Source organism: Mesocricetus auratus, unplaced genomic scaffold, assembly GCF_017639785.1.
Source record: "Mesocricetus auratus isolate SY011 unplaced genomic scaffold, BCM_Maur_2.0 Super-Scaffold_4256, whole genome shotgun sequence".
NCBI classification, from domain to species: domain Eukaryota; kingdom Metazoa; phylum Chordata; class Mammalia; order Rodentia; family Cricetidae; genus Mesocricetus; species Mesocricetus auratus.
In genome coordinates this window covers 4,595,998-4,613,907 of record NW_024429182.1, presented here as the reverse complement: position 1 = coordinate 4,613,907, position 17,910 = coordinate 4,595,998, and the positions used below count along the sequence as shown (strand labels likewise).

Genomic DNA, 17,910 nt, shown 5'->3' with positions numbered 1-17,910 from the left:
TTCAGATGGTGTTCATGATCCGGTAAGGGGCAGCCCATCTGCACAGCCCTTGGCACACCTGCCCTACCTGAGCCTTAAGTCCGTCCGTGATGGGGGCTGCCACAGGCTGGTTGTGAAATATGAAATACCTCCCACAGACTGGTGTATCTGAAGTTTGTTCCCAGTTTGTGGTTCTGTTTTAGATGTGATGGAGTCTTTTTTTAAAAATTTGTTATGATTAGTGGCTGGTTCTCTCTCTCTCTTTCATATGTGTGTGTGTGTGTGTAGAGGCACAAACATGTCATGGTATGTGTATGTATAAAGTCAGAGGACAGCATTAGGGAGTCAGTTCTCTCCTTCACCTGTGGGTTCCAGGAATCAAGCTAGGATCATCAGGCAAGTGGCCGCATCCTTGCCTAATGGACGCACCCTAGGGAGAATCCGTTTACTGAAGTCAAGGTATACCCAAGTGAAGACCTTTGCCTTCTTGCTCTGTGTCTGAGAGGAGACTCCATGACCTGCTTTTACCGCCAAAGTGAACATCTAAGGGACTGGAAGAAAAGTGAGACCTGCGTGGATCGTCTGTGATGCCAGGTAAAAGTCCTTCAGATGGGAGCACTCTGAGACCATTGATCTTGGCACCATTTTAGTTCCAGAGCCAGAGCAGTAACTGAGACAGGTTCCCAGACACGTGAGTCGTGAGGGAGACAGCCCCTCCCTCCATGACAGTGAGGGAGCCAGAGGCTGAGCAAAGACACAGCTGTCTCAGATAAAGCTGAACTGTGACCTGGGCCACTGTAGCATGCTCCAATGCTTGCCCTGTCATCCCGCGGGGCAGTAGCAGCTGGCCTTTGAGGCCTCTCACTGCCTACCCGCCACTTTCCCCCGTGAGGCTGACTTCCCGGGTCACACCAGCTTGGGGTGAGGCCCTGCCTGGTAAGAGCCGTCAGGCTGGTCCCTCTGGAGAAATGCAACATCTGCATGAGGCCTGTATGCAAACCACCCACACGCTAGCCATCTGAAGTGGTTGCTCCTAGAAACAGAGATAAACTACAGTCCAATTAGGAAGAGTTTCCCTGGCTTTGAGACAAGTCTGGTAAAGAACTTTCCAGTGTGAAAAAGGAGCCTGGGGTTTAAGGTAAATAATGATTTACCAAAAAGCAACTTGATAGTACATGTGAAAACACGGACATGGCACCTTTTATTTAAAAAAAATTAGAGAAAAAAAAACACCTCTGTATACAAGCTGGCTGCCTGTAAAACCTCGTGCCACAAAATCCCTTCTGGTGAGAGTCAGCACCAGGCAGACATTTTAAATATTTAGCATCTTCTTGGTCGTATCACAGCTCTGCCTTGTGCATCTGTGTTTGCTTCACAGGCTGATGCAACAGGATGCAATTTTACTGATGTCACATTTACCCACCTGGTTTTTCGAGCCCTGGCAGGAGCAGGGGGAGGGCTTTCTGGTGATGAATACCACCACCCAAGCCCTTCAGTACCGAGGCCTGACCTGCTATCCTTCAGTGACGTCAGAGGCCGCTCAAGTGTTTTGTTTTGTTTTTTTGTTTTGTTTTGTTTTGGTTTGGCTTTGGTTTTTCGAGACAGAGACTCGCTGGAACTCACTCTGTAGACCAGGCTAGCCTCGAACTCACAGAGATCCGCCCGCCTCTGCCTCCCAAGTGCTGGGATTAAAGGTGTGCACCACCAACTCAAGTGTTTTTGCAACGACTTATGCATGAAGAGCTGAGGAACAGTAGCTGCTTGCTGGCCAAGTGGGTCGCCCCCAGTGAGGTATGTTCCCATAGGACTGGGTGTCTAAGAAGCTGTAGCTCAGCACGAAGCCAGGACAAAGGTGGGCGTGGCCGCATCGTACAGGTGAACTTTGACCCAGGCCTTCTAGCTCAGCAAGCCATCGCATCTGGGTTTCGCTTCAATTTCTCAGGCCTCATCACCGGCAATGTAGTAGCATTGATTCCGTCAGCGCAGCTTTAGAACTGAATACTATGTCTGTTGACAGTTTGGCCGGCCCAGAGGCTCTCAGGCATTAAAAGACTGGGACCCTTTACAGATAGACGGCTTTGTCACTTAAACTCCTCCAGCCCGTGATGCCTGAGGCTTCTCCAGCTCCAGCCTCTACCAGTACAGTGGGTGCCAGGGGCCATCCTATGAGCACTCAGGATCACATGAACGAAGGAGTGTCCTCTGCTGAAGCTTGCTGTCAACTGCCGCCTGGCCTCTGGAAGAGAACGTCTAATAACCACTTTTATGTAGGATCAAGAAGCACCAGCGCTGGGGGTCCCCGAGTGTCCGAGATCTTCTCGCCAAGGCAGGCTAGGTTGGTGTCGTGTGGAGACTGTGACTCCAGGCTACCCGTCCCAGCCTCATTCACAGGCGCTGAAGGACCCTCTGGGCTCCTCTAGAATCTCTCAAGCGCTTTGGAAACCACAGACGTAGTGTGACCCCTTCTACTGCAAGAAGACCCAAACCTAACAGGCAAAGGCCCCCTCATAAGAGGCTCCGCGATCCCCAGTCCTTCTGGTCACCCACACAGTGGCAGCCAGCCTTCTTACTAGGGGCGTGTCCCCCTCCGCAGTCATCTCCTCTTCTCTGTCACTGCTCAGCGCTAAACAGAGGCCTGGTTGTCCTTTGCTCTCTCTGCAACCTCACCGTCCCATGTCCCCTGCCAGGCAGTGACCCTGCCTGTGCGTGATCTGGAAGCGAGGCATCCAGACTGGGGCAGAGGGCAAGGGTGACTTCCTTTGTCGGATGTTGCTACGTTAAGAGAAACGAAACCACGGGTTTGGCAAGGAGGTTGGAGATAACTGACAGCACCGCCTCCCAGAGCTGTGGAGGCTGCCGCAGGCTGAAGACGACGAGACAGACAAAGGGCAAGGGATGGCAGTGTTTGTCTGGCCAGTTTCTGCATCTACTGCCTTTCAGACCCAGGAGACAGAGGGGGAGCAGCTCCCGGCCCAAGGCTTTTTCCTTGGGTTCCAACTGCTTGCCCTGTCCTTGGCCTCCGTCGCTTAGAGCTATCAGTTATTTTCTGACTTGGGCTGCAGGGCCTCTTTGGTCTGTCTTCTACCTTTCCCTTCTTCCCTTTTCCCCTTCAGTCCCACACGTGAAGCACGTGTGTTATACACATATGTTACAGGTGCAATCCCACGCCAGATCACAGTCCTAGAACCGCAGAGCACCACAATAGGAGCATGGATCCACCAGACACACACACACACACACACAGACAGACAAACTACCAACAACCGTGTACAAAACTGAACTGGTTCCAGCCACAACACACACACACACACACACACACACACACACACACACACACACACACGGAAAAGATGTCTTCTGAGCAGGCAGGTGACCTTGGCAGCTGCAAACAGACATGGATCTCCTCAAATGCCTTTTGATGACAATTGTGTTGAGGGCTTGGTGTTCGTTGCTGGTTTAGGTCCTTCTGATACTAGATTCCGAGTGCAAGCATTATTGGTGGTGGGGGTTATGCGGGAGATGCTTGTTTGGTTTGAAGGTTCCTTGGGAGAGACTCAGGGACTGCCACTCAGGCTGAAGGCGGGACAGCCAGGTCACAGTGCTCAGGGATCTAGTCTCCACCATGGCTCTGCTGGAGATCAGCTGCCCAGCGCCAGAGTCAGCCCCCTTCCCAAGGCCTTCTCATCTCCCCTGACAGTAACCTAGAGGTCAATTTACTCACTGAGGGGGAAGAAAAAACCTGTGCAGAGAACTCTTCATCAGAGTTGAAAAGTAACTGAAGGAAGCTGTGAATTATTTTATTACTTTTTAAAGTCTGCAAGGAAATGCATGGTTTAGAGTTCCCTGTTAAGTCAGTAGGTCGGGAACATTTATTGTGAAAACAGTGATTTTACAACCACTGACCATAGTATTTGAGCTGGAAAAAAAAAACAGGAAGGGTAGTTTAACAAAAATAAGGGAAGAGGACAAAATATCTAACATTGAGATCTTGCCAGAAAATCTGCAGCACGTGGTAGTTTTTTGACGGTCAAACACAAGATTAATACCACAGAGTTGAATAACAGTTATTACTCAAAGTCAGGAGTTTTCCCATATGTCAGGAGGATGCTAAGTAAAGGTTGTTATATTCTACTTCAGTTGGAAGGAACTATATATATGTCAATTATACTATACATATCAAGCAGTGTATAAGGACATATCTGTGAAGGCATTTATTGTATACATACAGATATTATATTTATATCACATCATTTATATAATTAAGAAAAGCTTTACTTTTGGTTAAAAATGTTCATCTTAAAAAATGCATAAAATTTTAAACAAAGCGTTCAGCCTTAAATACTTAAATTCCCATTTCTATGGAAACCCTCAGCCATATTTCGTAAGAGTCCCAGATTTCCTCCCAGACCATTTATAAACAAACTCCAAGAACCTATGAAGTTGCTTTCATGCTTTTGAGGGCGTGTCCAATTGCTCGTTCCCTGTCAGATGAGAAACCGTTCTGTGGCTTCTCAGACCACGTCTTCGAGTTTGGAGATGAGAAGTCAGAAATCGGCCCATTAAGGTCCCTTCATCCCCGGTTTACCTTTCAGTTTGAGATGAAGTTATCCAGGCCGGCCTTAAAATGTTGGTCCCAGGGAGACTGCAGTCAAGGGGGTGCATTCTCTTTGAGCCTGGAGCCTCAAGAAGACGGAGGTCTCTGGAATCCAGAACATTTAACTTCCATGTCCAACCTTAAATGCGAGGTTAACTCCATCTTCCCCTTCTTACCTTCCACATTTAAAAATAAAAGAGTTCTGTTATAAAAGTTGATCTTTCTGCCTTAGGCTACCAAGAAGCTTGGATTTGAGGCCTGTGCCATCAGACACAGCTTGTTTTAGTTGGGTTTTGTTTTGATGGGGGTGACTTTATGGTTTGGGTTTTTAAAAAGATGTTGGTTTGAAGTAGTCTTGCGTAAAGCATCCTCTCTTGGGCTCGTAAGCATCCTTGTTCTAGGTAAGTGACAAGTGGGATTCCCAGGAGAAACGGCAAAGCCAATGATTACAAGAAGCCACGCCATTCTAAGTAAAACAAAACTGAAGATTCCTTATAGGTTGGTGGGCATGTATGAGGTAACCGCCCACTCTCTGCTGGGACTCCACAGGAGGTCTCTTCAGCTCCAGCTCCAGCCTCTCTGGGTGTAGTGGGTGCCAGGGGCCATCCCGTGAGTGTGTGCATATCTGTGTGTCCATTCACATGTGAGTGTATGACTGTGTGGGCTTTGTAGGACTGGAGCCGTTGTACATGATTGCTGGTAGTCGTGTCTGTCTGTGTGTGTGTGTGTGTGTCTGTTGGATCCATGCTCCTGTTGTGGTGCTCTGTGGTTCTAGGACTGTGATCTGGCGTGGGATTGCACCTGTACATGTGTGTATAATATGTGTGTTTCATGTGTACACCTCATACCTGGCTCTGCAAACCTAGTCCCAAGTCAAGGCTGTGGGAGTCCTAAGTCCCAGGAGGGCAGCCTGGTACCATTATTTTGCAGAATGCACAAGTCAAGCTTAGTGTTGTCCCAACCTGAGTCAGAGGGACCTCTCTGGCTGCAACGGGAGCGGTTATTAACACAGAGCCTGCGAACAGGTCAAAGCGCTGAGAGTAAGTGGCAGCCAACGCTCAGGACATTATGTCACCCCCACCCTGCCCCCAAGACTCAGAAAACATCTGGAATAAGGGGCAGGAAGAACATAGGAGCCAGACGAGGGGTGCTGTAGACTCCTGTTTTCTGAACTCGATGGCCGGAACTCAGGGCAGCTATGGTCACCTGCACACAGGCGCCGCAGGAGCTCAAGCCAGTCAACATTCCAGCACTGATGGGGAGGGCGCGGGAGACCCCAGCCGAGGAGCTAGGAGCTATTGGCAGTTGACAACTGGGGGGGCAGGGGGACTGGGAGTAATTTTTCTTCGGAAGGACAGCCACTGGTAGGATGTTCACGGTTCATGTGCACATGGGCGGTACTAATTAGACTCAGTGGGCTATAAAAACATAAAAAGTGGACACGAGGTGGGGGGGGGGGCGTGTTGGGAGGTTTATGTGCGAGGGTCGGAAGTAGATACGGTTAAGATATATTATGTATACATGTATGAAAATATTAAATAGTAGATCTGTTTGGTCCAGCCGACCAGTTCGGCCTGTGCTTGAAAGGAAGAGTGATAACTGAGGAAAGAAATAGACAAGAAACAGAAATTTTAAATATTCTCTCTCTCTCTCTTTTTTTTTTTTAAAGTTTTAAAGCAGAAGGCCGGTCATGAAATGCTCTGCTCAAGTAAGCGAGTGGTAGGATTTCTGCTCACAGCTCACCTCTGCGTTCTCACGTCCCTGTTAAATCAATGTCGTCTCACGGGTCAGGCCACAAGGTCACAGGTCTGTCCGAGTCACGGGTGCTAACGTAACAGTAAATTATTTGTCCAGTCAGATCATGGACTGCGTTTACAATCTAGACTTTTCCGGTTGGGTCTAAGCCTAAGGCTCCTGAGGTGTCTGCCCCAGATCAGGGCTTTGTACCCTGGCACTCTCCTTCAGATTAAAGTCAAATTGGCTTTTGAAGCCGTCCCCTCCAAGCTCCCGGAACTGTGACTCCATTCTCCTTGCTTGGAGATGTCCTCCTTTCTTTGGTGGCTGGCCAGTGATCCCCTTCTTAGTTAGCTCCCAGAGCTCACTCTCAAACTAACACCCTGGAGTTTGCATTACAATAGATTGATCCACACTAAACATGACCTTGGGGGTGTTCTCGAAGCTGGGGAGGTTGGCAAACAGAAACCCTGAGAGCATTTAATCCCTCTGGCATAGCAGCGTGGCACCGACCCACCAAGACAACGCTGTGGAGAGCTCTTTCAGAGTCATTTTTAGCACAGTGCTTGCATTCTGGCTGATTGGAAGGCTGAAGCTGAGGAAGAGTGTGTGGGAAAGCGGGTGATTACTGCTCCCTGTGTGACGCTCATCCCTCCTGACAAATCGGCAGCAGGGTAATCCCACCACAATTAGCTGACCTTCCATTGATCCTGTGTCTACATCCTATGTCCTCGGTAGGCCTCTTAGCCATTTCATTAGCTTTCTTTAGGGCCAGTTCACACACACACACACACACACACACACACACACACACGCACGCACGCACGCACGCACGCACGCGCACACACACACACACACACACACACACACACACACACGCACGAAGCCCTCTGGAGCTCCAAGTGCAAACGCTGTGTATTTGAGAGAGGAAGCAAGGCTCGTGCTTATGGCTCTGCTCCTCCTTGGTCACTAAATAAAGGCATTGTGCCAATCAGCGAGCCCACGCCTACTGTGCAGTCCAGCTCTGCGTTCAGCACGGAGCTGGCAAGATCATACTTCCTTCTCACCGCCCTCTGACAGAGGTTCTGGTGTTTCTTCTCATTTGACTGGAACTCACCATGCAGACCGATCTGGCGGGAAACTCATGGCCGCCCTACTGCTCTGTCCCCCGTTTGCCACCTTCCCAGCGGTAAGCACTTCTTTTAATCACCCTATACCGGTGTAACTAGGGTATAGTCTTGACTGACAGCTAGACACAAACGGGAATCATCTAGGAAAAGGGAACCTCGACGGAGGAACTGTCTCCATCAGACTGCCCCAGGGGCACTGTCTTCATTGATGATGCATGTGGGAGGGGCTAACCCACTGTGGGTAGCACTGTGCCTAGGCAGCTGAGCCAGCCAGAAGGAGCCAATGCGTAAGTATTGCTTCTCCATCATTTCTGCTTCAGGTCACTGCCTGCCTGGATTTCCCGCCTGGACTTTCCTCAAGGATGAAAGATGAAATAGGCCTTCCCTCCCCGGGACGGTTATCACAGCAGGAGTTAGAGCACACCCTGGAGTAGCCCTCTCTGTGCTCCTTACTTCTTGGATGTGCTCCTATTCCTCTGTGTTACTTCTTCAGGTGTCAACCATGACTCCCAAAGAAACCCAGAAACCCTCCTGGGAAGGAACCACGTGTTCTCTTCTTTACCTGCTTCATGCAGAGAAGGAGGCGTGCACTCATCGTGCGTGGTGATGGATGGAGACTGGATCCCATGCACTCTGCATGTATAGAGACAGGTGGACAGTGAATTTCATATACGCATGCATGGTGACAGATGGACAGTGGATCCCATGCACCCAGCATGTGTGGTGATGGATGGACAGTGGATCCCATGCACTCTGCATGCATGGTGACAGATGGACAGCAGATCCCATGCACTCATCATGTATAGAGACAGATGGACAGTGAATTTCATATACACATGCATGGTGACAGATGGACAGTGGATCCCATGCACTCTGCATGCATGGTGACAGACCATGGCTCCCACACTTCAGCTGGCTGTGCACGGTTTCCCTGTTCAGTCAGGCCAGCTGCAGACAGCAGCCCCGATAGGGTGGGGCAACTTGAGCTCCAGTTATACTTAGTCCACAGAGTGGCCTTGGGCTGCATCTTCTGGTTGCAGAAAGCCAGCTGTGAGTGAGTTCTTGCGGTTTCCTGAAATGAAATTTATTTTATAAGTTTCTATTGAAGCATGATGTTGATACTACTTATAGCCTCAACGGGTAACAAGGTTTACAGATGACAACAGAGTTGTCATGCCCCAGTCTCTGGAAAGAGCCATCCAGCAGACACACATCACAGCCCCTTCTGATGCTTGTTTCTGGTGCCAAGGACAATGCTTGCCTCCTGGTCTTTCTTTATTCTTCAGGAGGTTCAGTGTTTGGAAGGGGAAGTCTCTTTCCTTCTGGTAGCCAAGGAAGTGCTGCTCCGTGTTGTGATCCGATTAAGCCAGTTTCTTAATTCCTTAATTGTTTGCTCAGTACGGGTAACGTCTAACAGAAAGAGGATTGCTGAGCATGTCTTACCCCGAAGCTATCCATTCTGGCCAAATCCTGACACATGCTCCACACAAAACAAAAACAAAGTAGTCAAACAATCTGTCTTTGATTATTTGTTTTGGGACAGGGTCTGACTGCGTAGCTCTCAGTGGAGTGTTTCAGTGCGAGAGGGAACTGCTACACAACACACAGATGCAGAAGTCAAACTCAGGTCTTCATGCCTGCAAAGCGACCACTTCACCCTCTGAACCACCACCCCGGCCCACGTGCAGAGTGCTGTAAATCGTTTACTGACGTTATAACCCCTTCCCTGGGGCCAAATCAATCTGGAACACTGGAAACATCTGCAGAAAGCTGATGGTACACTGCATCTTCAGTTGGGTGTCTGCGCTTGGGCGGGGCGGGGTGTGGTGTGGTGACCCACACGGATGTCCCAAGGATGCTGGGAACCATGGTACCAGTTCAGAGGAAGCCCGAGGAAAGCCGTGATGCATTCATTATCGAGTTGCTCCACACAGGGTAGTTTCTCCAAGAGAAAGCGCGTGAGTTCTGGGCCACGTGGTGGGGGAGCAGGCCACTCTTGCTGGGAACCTACTGTCTGCCCCTAAAACTCTGGACTCCACCTGGTTGAAGGTTGCGATCTCCCAAAGGGACACGCTCTTGTCAACTGGACTGCAAGCCATAGTCACATCCTGACCCTGGTTTTGCAGGGCTAGAAGCTGACCCAGACTGACCTCCAAGGTGAGATTGGGCTTTACTCAACAGACTCGCACAAGCTCATCCTGAAGATTCAAAACCCGGAACTCCGGCAGGGAAAGAACTCACAGGCTCCTCCGTGGGCTCTGAGATGTGTTTAGACACTCTGTGGTCGTGACTTTCGCTGTTTAAAGGTTAGCTCCCAGCACCACCGAGCCGTGTTAACCCCGAGCCACCAAGGGTCAGTGTACATTTCTTGAAAGCTCTAAGCAAAGCCTGCAGGTCCCATCCCCTGAGGCACCTTTACCCAGGTCATTCACCTTTCAACCCAAGGGTTGGAATTCCTCCTGGACCCAAGATAAAGAACCAAAGTAAGTCTTGGGAAAACTTGATTTTGCCCAATTGGAGACTTACCTTTTTTTTTCACTCTGGGAAATGTAAACTATTTCTCTCTGCCTCCAGAACAGAGAGCAGCTAGTGCTTTGGAAGAGAAAAGACTTATGCTAGGCTCTACGTCAGAACGTCTCCTAATCTTGAGATGTTATCTGGGACAGCCCTATATTTTCAAGTTTTAGTTCAAGTTCATGCCCTTCGGATGCCTCAAACTCAGCATTTCCCTCAACTGCTGACGTAGGGGGAAACGCATGTTTTTCTCTGGAGAAAATAAAATGAGAAAAAAAAAAGGGGAAGGGAAAGAAGGCTCAAATCTCAGTGTCTGGGTTTGTCTACGGTTAGATTATGCCCTCTGAAGAAATCAATTGACTACACTACATCTTACTGGTTTCACCTCTTTATATTAGATACTTTTATTGTTGGAATCAGTGAGATTGGAGCTGGAGAGATGGGTTCTTGTCGCACAAGCAGGAGGGCCTGAATTCAATTCCTACCACCTTGTAAAAAGCTATGCGTGGGGGTCTGTGCCTGTGCACACGTGTGGTCATGCATCCACATATACCCACACGAGACACACACACACAAGACAATAAAAAGGTAGCCTCAGGATTTATATAAAGCAGGCATTTCACTGGGCTGCTGGCTTAGTGCTTCACGGCCCACACAGGCTATCAATTTGGACCAGCCCAGCACTTCAGGTAGAAAAACAAGAGACGCTAAGCATGGAAGCTTCAGCTTCAGTCCCGAGTTAGGCACTGACCACAGTGGGCCTGTAGGTGGGATTGTGCCGTTCCATAGAGGAAGTCACACCACAGCTGTCATTCTCCCACTCAGCCCCTTGTCTGTGTGTCCGCCCAAGTCCTCCCTCACTGTTTATTGCTAGCCGGCTTTTGGTAAAGAGGACAGAGTTAGAAGCCGGTGTGGGCCTGCTCAACACTCCTCCCGAAGCCTAGATACAAATAAGTAGGCCTTCTTCAAAGGCCACACCCCGGGGATCCGTGGACTTTGTTAGTAGTGAGGCCCTGGCTGCTCCAGTTACTGGGAAATGCCTCTTTTGGAAGCACTTTGAAGGCTGCTCCCAAAGCCTGGAGGGACAGGGGCCACAAGGAATCGCACTAAAACTCTTCACAGTTTGAGTGCTGGGTCATCGCCGCCTGCTACGACTTCTTGGGAGTGGGTTTCTCGGTGTCATGGCAATATTAGGTCTACTATACAACTATTGTAGAGACTGTTGGTTATGGGTAAGATGCAACAGTAGCCCTCGTTCTGGAAGAATGTCTGTGTAAGAGTCAGCAGGTGAAGGCTCCTCTCTTTCTCCCTAACAGCTAAAGCATTGCAGCGCCCACCCTTGTCTCAGGACTATTCCTTCACCTTCTTCGTGTTGTTTCTGTCACCTGACAACCCCTCCCATAGCCCGCATTTTACTGTGCGTCCTCTCCAAGTCAAGCCCAAGCATGCTCTCTCCATGAAGTTTTCCCTAGATTCTAAGTACCTCTCCCCCTCCTGTCCCCCCCCCCGCCATCTCTCACTCTCTTCTAAGTACCTCTCCCCCTCCTGTCCCCCCCCCCCGCCATCTCTCACTCTCTTCTAAGTACCTCTCCCCCTCCTGTCCCCCCCCCCGCCATCTCTCACTCTCTTCTAAGTACCTCTCCCCCTCCTGTCCCCCCCCCCCCCCGCCATCTCTCACTCTCCTCTGTGGCTTTCAGAGTTATGTTCATTCTTTGACAAATATTTTGTCGCAGTGACTCACATTCAGCATTTGTTTTCATTCCGAGCTCCCTTGGCTACAGGGGAAGGTCCGCTTAAACAAGCTTAAGCAAAGAAAGGAGGAGAGGGCAGGAGGGAGGGGCGGGAGACAGAGTTAGAGGGCTTCAGGGACGGAGTTGACAGCCAGGCTGGGGCAGTCTGGGAGGGCTGTCTGGGACCATCTGGAGCTTCCCACCCTCAATCCTGAGTGTCACCAGGTAGCCGACCCCGGGTCCCAGGAGTGCTTCTGTTTGCCCGGATCAGTGTCTTTTCTGAGAGGAAGAATTGCTCCTTGAGTAGCTCATGTCTGCAGGAACACCAACTCTTACTCTGACAATGCTCATCTACACTTTGGCCTAATCTCTCTCACTGCAGTGAGCTCTTGGAAGAGTGTGCCTTACTTCACAACTGCCTACCGCCAGTTGACAGCGACCTGTGTCCTCACTTCAAGTGGTGACCAGAGCGGGCACCAGACTGGGGTTATCAATCCTCTATTAGGATCATGATCTATAAGTGGATACAGCTTGTCTGTGTTCCCTCCTCCTCCTCCCTCCTCCTCCTCCTCCCTCCTCCTTCTTTCCTCCCTCCTCCTCCTCCCTCCTCCTCCTCCTCATCACAGGATGAGTGTGAGCTTGCAAGGACAGCACTGGTCAGGCCAGTGCAGAGCGGCTCATGGGCAAGGCTGACAGGAGCACACTTGAGTTTGCCGGCTCTGCCTTTGCTAGAACTTAAGGCGAGGGTCCACGAAACTCCGTGTATACAGTGAAAAGAGCGTTTCCTTGGCATTGGGGGGTGGGGGTGGGGGTGGGGCACAGCTCTGGAATAAGACACATAGTTCTCCTGCCGTGTAGCTGGGGTGTGCAGCCGAATGTGTGCATTTGTAGCAAGTGCTGGGAAGAGATAAAATCTGCTGGTCACATGCCTATCCCCAGAATCATCGCAGTCTCCGCTCTCTAACCCACAGACCCCTACTTTGGACTCTTCCACGAAATCTCCATCCACACAGTCAAACCCAAACACCCAGTTCCCCCTTCTGCCCCTTCCCTTAGTCTGTATGGCGAGCGCTGAACAGGTCTTTGGAGGAGTTGAATGTGGCCAGAAGTCCCCTCGGAATCTTGGGACTCTGACTTCACTAATGGGGAAAAAGAAGAGTCTCAGGGTAGGATTCAAGCTGTGGCCTCCTTTCCATTTCAGGATCACTAAGTGATACCTATTTTGTGGCTCTGGGTCTTCCAAGAGTACGTCGTAGCCAGCTGGGATAATGACTGCGTGCCCCCCAACATGAAATACACCCCAAGGGGAGCTTCAGAGCAGGAGACGACCCACAACAGCAGACCAGGAGAAGGTGTATGGGAGACGGGAGGGGGAGGGGCTGGGACAGGCTCCCTTGTGCTGTGGTAGACATTATGTTACTCTGCACACCTTGGTCCTCTTCCCAATTCTTCTGGAAACAGCATTGTTCTTTTTTTTTTTTTCCCCTTTGGGAAGTTGCCCTTTACTGGTTGAAGCGATCAGTTCGTGCCCTCTTTGGTTTCCGCCAAGGGAATTGGGAAAGATCTATTGGTGGCGGTGGGGTTCTGCCTGCAGCAGCCTGACGGATGCTTTCCAGAGATCTCTGCTCAGTGAAGATGGGATTCCTGACTCACCGAGGAGACGAAGTTTCAGTGAGCATCAGTGTGGTGCATTGCTGGGTCTCCATTAAGCAGAGACTGGAGTGTGAGGTTAATAGGAAGGGAGGCTCTAGAAAAGGTTAAAGACGAATCTAACCGTGGGCGTGGCTTCTCTAGGGAGAGCTGTGCACGCGTTGTAGAAGCAGCCAAATAGACATTTTTTTTTGGCGACTCTCAAGTTGGATCTCAAAGAGTTACTAAAGACCCCTTTGTGATAAAAGGTGGTGCACCTCTGTGAGACCAGGTAATACACCTCTGTGAGCCCAGGGGGTGAACCTCTGTGAGTCCAGGGGGTGAACCTCTCTGAGTCCGGCACTGGGCAGGCAGAGATAGGAAGATCTCTAGATATAAAGAGTTCCAGGCCACTTAAGATTTCAAAGGGAGCCGGGCAGTGGTGACGCACGCCTTTAATCCCAGCACTCGGGAGGCAGAGGCAGGCGGATCTCTGTGAGTTCGAGGCTGGGCTTGACCGACAGCCTCCAAAACAATACAGAGAAACCTTGTCTCGTAAAACCAAAAAAAAAAAAAATTCAAAGGGAGACCCTGTCTCAAAACAAACAAATCCCGAAACTAAGAGCCCTCTGTTTCAGTAAATGAGATCATAAGGTGAGGTGGTCCCAGGGGTGCCTCGGATAGGGTTAAAATCTAATATGAAGCCGTGGGTCAAGGGGTTAAGGTATTGTCTTTTCCGTGGATGGGGTTCCTTGTGCGGTTCCTAGAAGTGAGCGAGCTGACAGGAGAAGGGCTGGGGTTCGCTGCTGTCCTAATGTTTGTCCGGAACCTCCCTGTGCCGAAGGAATACTGTCGGCAGCAGTCCTCACGCCAGTATTAACTGTGCAAGAATTCTTAACTCACAAGCAGGTGGGGGAACGCCAGCCAGTCTAGGGGTGAAGGACTCTTGGTGGCCCTGCCCCTGGCTGCAGGACACATGCATTCAGTAACCCAGGAAAGCCTGTGAGCTGTTAAGGGTCCTGACAGGGCTGACAGGAGACTGACTTCCTTATGAGAAAGAGACCCAGACTCTGAGGCCCTAGGTGTAGGCTGCGTGTTGACAGAAGAGATTAAGTTAACACTGGGACATTCTACTTCAGAGCTATTTTGAAAGAACAAACCAAACCAAGAAGAGGAAACAAAACAAAACACCCTAATAATAGTAATTATAATTCCTCTCCCCGCACTAAGCTGTGTCCCTTAGTAAAGGCAAGTGGAAAACACAATCTCTGCTTTGTGTGAGCAGATATGCGCGGCCCCGGCGGGCGCAGGCGCACTACGGGTCAGGGCTTACGGCTTCTCCTCCTTTGATGCTTCCGTTGCCTCCAAAGCCCTTACATTTTTCTTTGCTTATGTCACATTGCCCTTATCAGTAGTTTCCTTTGGAAAGAAAGCTATTAAATCCTCGCTATCTCTTTTTAGAGAGATTAGGAATTCAAGCGCTCTGCTACCGTGTGGAAGGAACACCAAGCGTCGGCGGTTGCCAATAGGACGCTGCCTGGCACTGGGCTTCTGTCTGTCCTTCTCTGGACAGACAGCCGCTTTTTTGGGGACACGTGAGAAGGGCGAGGCCCATAGGAAGCCAGGTAAACATGCTGGCTTGCAAATTCTCATGGGGAGTGAAGAGTCCCTCCTTCATCCCAGGGGGCATGAAAGAACCCAGTTCTAGGCTAGGGAGCGCATGGAGAGTCCTGCCCGGGACCAGCCGAGGTTCCTTTCTGTGAGAACAATGGGGTTGCCAGGGGAAATGCTTGTCTAGCCTCCTGGGTAACACACAGTCAGAGTCCCTCGACTGTTGCTGGCCTAAGCCGGAAGTCCTTGGAGGAACTTTTTTTTTTCAAGCCTGGCTGCCAGGTGCCAGGCCCCAGTGGTGTGCAGTGACTTTCCAGTACTCTGAGAAGCGGCATAGGGCAGGGCAGCCATTGTCATGACATATTAGCCGGAGAGAGCCATGAGCACGGCACTGGGCTCAGCTCGCTGTCCCCGCACTGGGCTTCAAGCAGACTGTAGTAGCTTTTACTGTCAGCCAGTAGCGCGAACCCTGCTCTCTCTCTCTCTCTCTCTCTCTCTCTCTCTCTCTCTCTCTCTCTCTCTCTCTCTCTCTCTCTCTCTCTCGCCCCCTATGTCTACCACTTTTAATCTCCCTCCTCCCCTCCCTCCTTCTCCTCCTGGATCCGTGTAATTACCGCATTTCTTCCCAGCGGATGGTTGGGAGAGCAGAGCAGGCCTCACATCTGCCAACACTCCGTCTAACCTAGATGGCAGTTCAGCAAAGGGATTTCGCTTTTCTGCCAAGCTTGTCCCTCAAAGTCACCCTTCGGCCTCATAACACAGAATAAGGCCACTGTCTGGATGTCCCCCTGACGCCTTTCATTCAAGACCAAAATTTCTGATGCTCTACATCATACCTTCCCCAAAGAAGGTTTTCAGTTCTCCCTTCAAGCCTGGGGAGGATGGCGGGGCTTGCCAATCGGCGATTGTCCTGACCCAGCAGGACCAGCCAGTGCCAAGACAACTATTCTGTGGGCCTCTCATCAGGGACTTTTTCTTTTCCAGGCCGGAGGCTGACTCACGCTCAGTGAATACCCTGGTGGGGAAACACCAGAGTGCCGGGTGAAAAAAGAAATGTGTGCACCCTCTCCCCACCAACCATGCCAGCAGTGCAAGGACTCACTTGAATGCTGCTGTTTCCTGGCCGCTGGGAGTGACATTCACAGTCCCGTCATCTTGGCCATTTCTGGGGTCCCCGAGAAGGCAAAGGGGGACAGACAACTGGATGCGCCGAGCCAACGGGGCAACGCACCTGTAAAGCGCTTACAATCAAGTTACGGATCAAGGTGACTCTGTTTTTTTTTTTTTTTTACACATGGGAGAAGCATGGCTTCGGAACAGGAAATGAGGATGGCTTGACAGCCATGGACCTAAAGTGAGTCCTCACAGTTCAAAGAAACATGGATGTTGCCTGTAGGCTGCCCGACGCTCAAGGAAAAAAAAAAGTCACCTAAGAAATTAACCCAGGGCTGCAAACTAAGGGAAATACGGGAGGAAACGCCTCACTTGCTGCTTGTGCTAGTATGAAGGGACCCCTGGGTGTTATGGTGGAAGCTTCACCCAGCCCCCAGCGTCCATGTATCCAAAGAGTCTGGGATGTTCTGGTGGAGTTTCCACCCAAAGCCCCTCCACCCATCTTCCTTCAAACCCTGCTGCATCTCAGAAAGCCCGCCAAATGATGACCCCTGCCCCAGAGACCCTTCCCCCGGGGTATTTAAACTGCCCCTCCCCCAGAAAACAGATGAGTGATTCCCCAGTGTCTCTTTCCTGTCTCCTCTCTGGGGTGGGGTGGGGCTGGCTGGTAAGTCATCCGGGAGCATTGTATCTATTTAATGTGGGCTTTTCCTAACTCGGTTTGATTTGGTCTGATTTGGATTGCTGCTCCGACGGAGAGGCTTACCGGGGTAAAGAAACTTTTCACGGGGCTGTTATTGTTCTCTCCCCCTTCCCCACGCGTGACCACAAGCTTCCTTTATACCTGAGGTGGTTGGTATGGGTTGCCAGCTTGACAGGATTTAGTGTCACCTGGGAGCAAGCTTCCAGGCAGCTGTGAGGGAGTTTCTGGATTAGAGTAGTCGAGTTGGGGAGACTCAACCTTGGGCAACACCATCCCCTAGACTAGGGCCCTGAGCTAAGCACCAGCGTCCATCTCTCTGCTTCCCGATGGGGGACGAAATGCGACCAGCTGCCTCTGGTTCCTGCCAGCACGACTCCAGAGTGAGCCGAAACAAACCCTGCTTCCTTGGGTTGATTTTTGCCAGATATTGTGTCACAGCAACACAAAGAATTACTATTACAACTCCACAGTAATTTTAGTTCTTGCTAAGAAGTTCCTCCACTTAAAAAAAAGTATAACACACACACACAAAGACACATGCATGCACATACACCACACATACAGACACATGCACACGCAGACACCACACTCAGACACACACAGACACACACACACACACAGCTCAAAGTCCTGCTTTTGTGTTTACTGACTTCCATTAGGGTCCTTCATGCCGGGTTATTTCTCCCTCGCCGGCCGTCTGGGCACAGGTGAGTGGTGCCTAGGCTCCTCTCCCTGGCTGTTGAAGCCCCTCCCCTCCCCTCCCCAGCTTCCTTGTTCCCAGAATCACTTCATCCTCTCTCTGCAGCCAGAGCAAACTTTCTAAAATAGAAACCTGCTCATGCCACATTCCTGCTTAACCTCCTCAGCAGGTCTTTTGTAGGTTCCAGGAGACAATATAAATTCCTTTCCACATCACACAGGGTTCTTTAGAAGCCAACTTGCTCAGAGTCATTTCTCCCTCCCAGGCAGCTCTCCTAGTACTTACAACCCCACACACTTCCCAGGGGCTTCCTTCAGCCACAGCAATTCAGCCCTGCTACCCTGATTGCCTAAACACTTCCTCCAGGGTGCCCTTGGAAACCTGGCAGAGATAGAGGCTTAGAACTCACGATCTGCCTATCTCAGCCCTCTGAGCTTCGAGATTACAGGTGTGTGACACCATCTGGGACCTAC

The 17,910-nt window shown here is 50.5% G+C and overlaps 1 long non-coding RNA gene across 2 annotated transcripts; it reads right to left on the bottom strand.

The window, feature by feature from the left end:
- Positions 1–8,220: 8,220 nt before the first annotated feature.
- Positions 8,221–17,423, bottom strand: LOC121134240. 2 transcript variants are annotated; one of them, XR_005871297.1, is made up of 3 exons: positions 17,388–17,423; positions 16,024–16,152; positions 8,221–8,509 (listed from the first exon to the last, which is right to left on the bottom strand). It is a non-coding gene; the product is annotated as an uncharacterized LOC121134240 (long non-coding RNA). The 2 variants fall into 2 exon arrangements; XR_005871298.1 differs by lacking the exon at positions 8,221–8,509 and adding an exon at positions 15,699–15,936.
- Between the last annotated feature and the right edge of the window lie 487 nt (positions 17,424–17,910).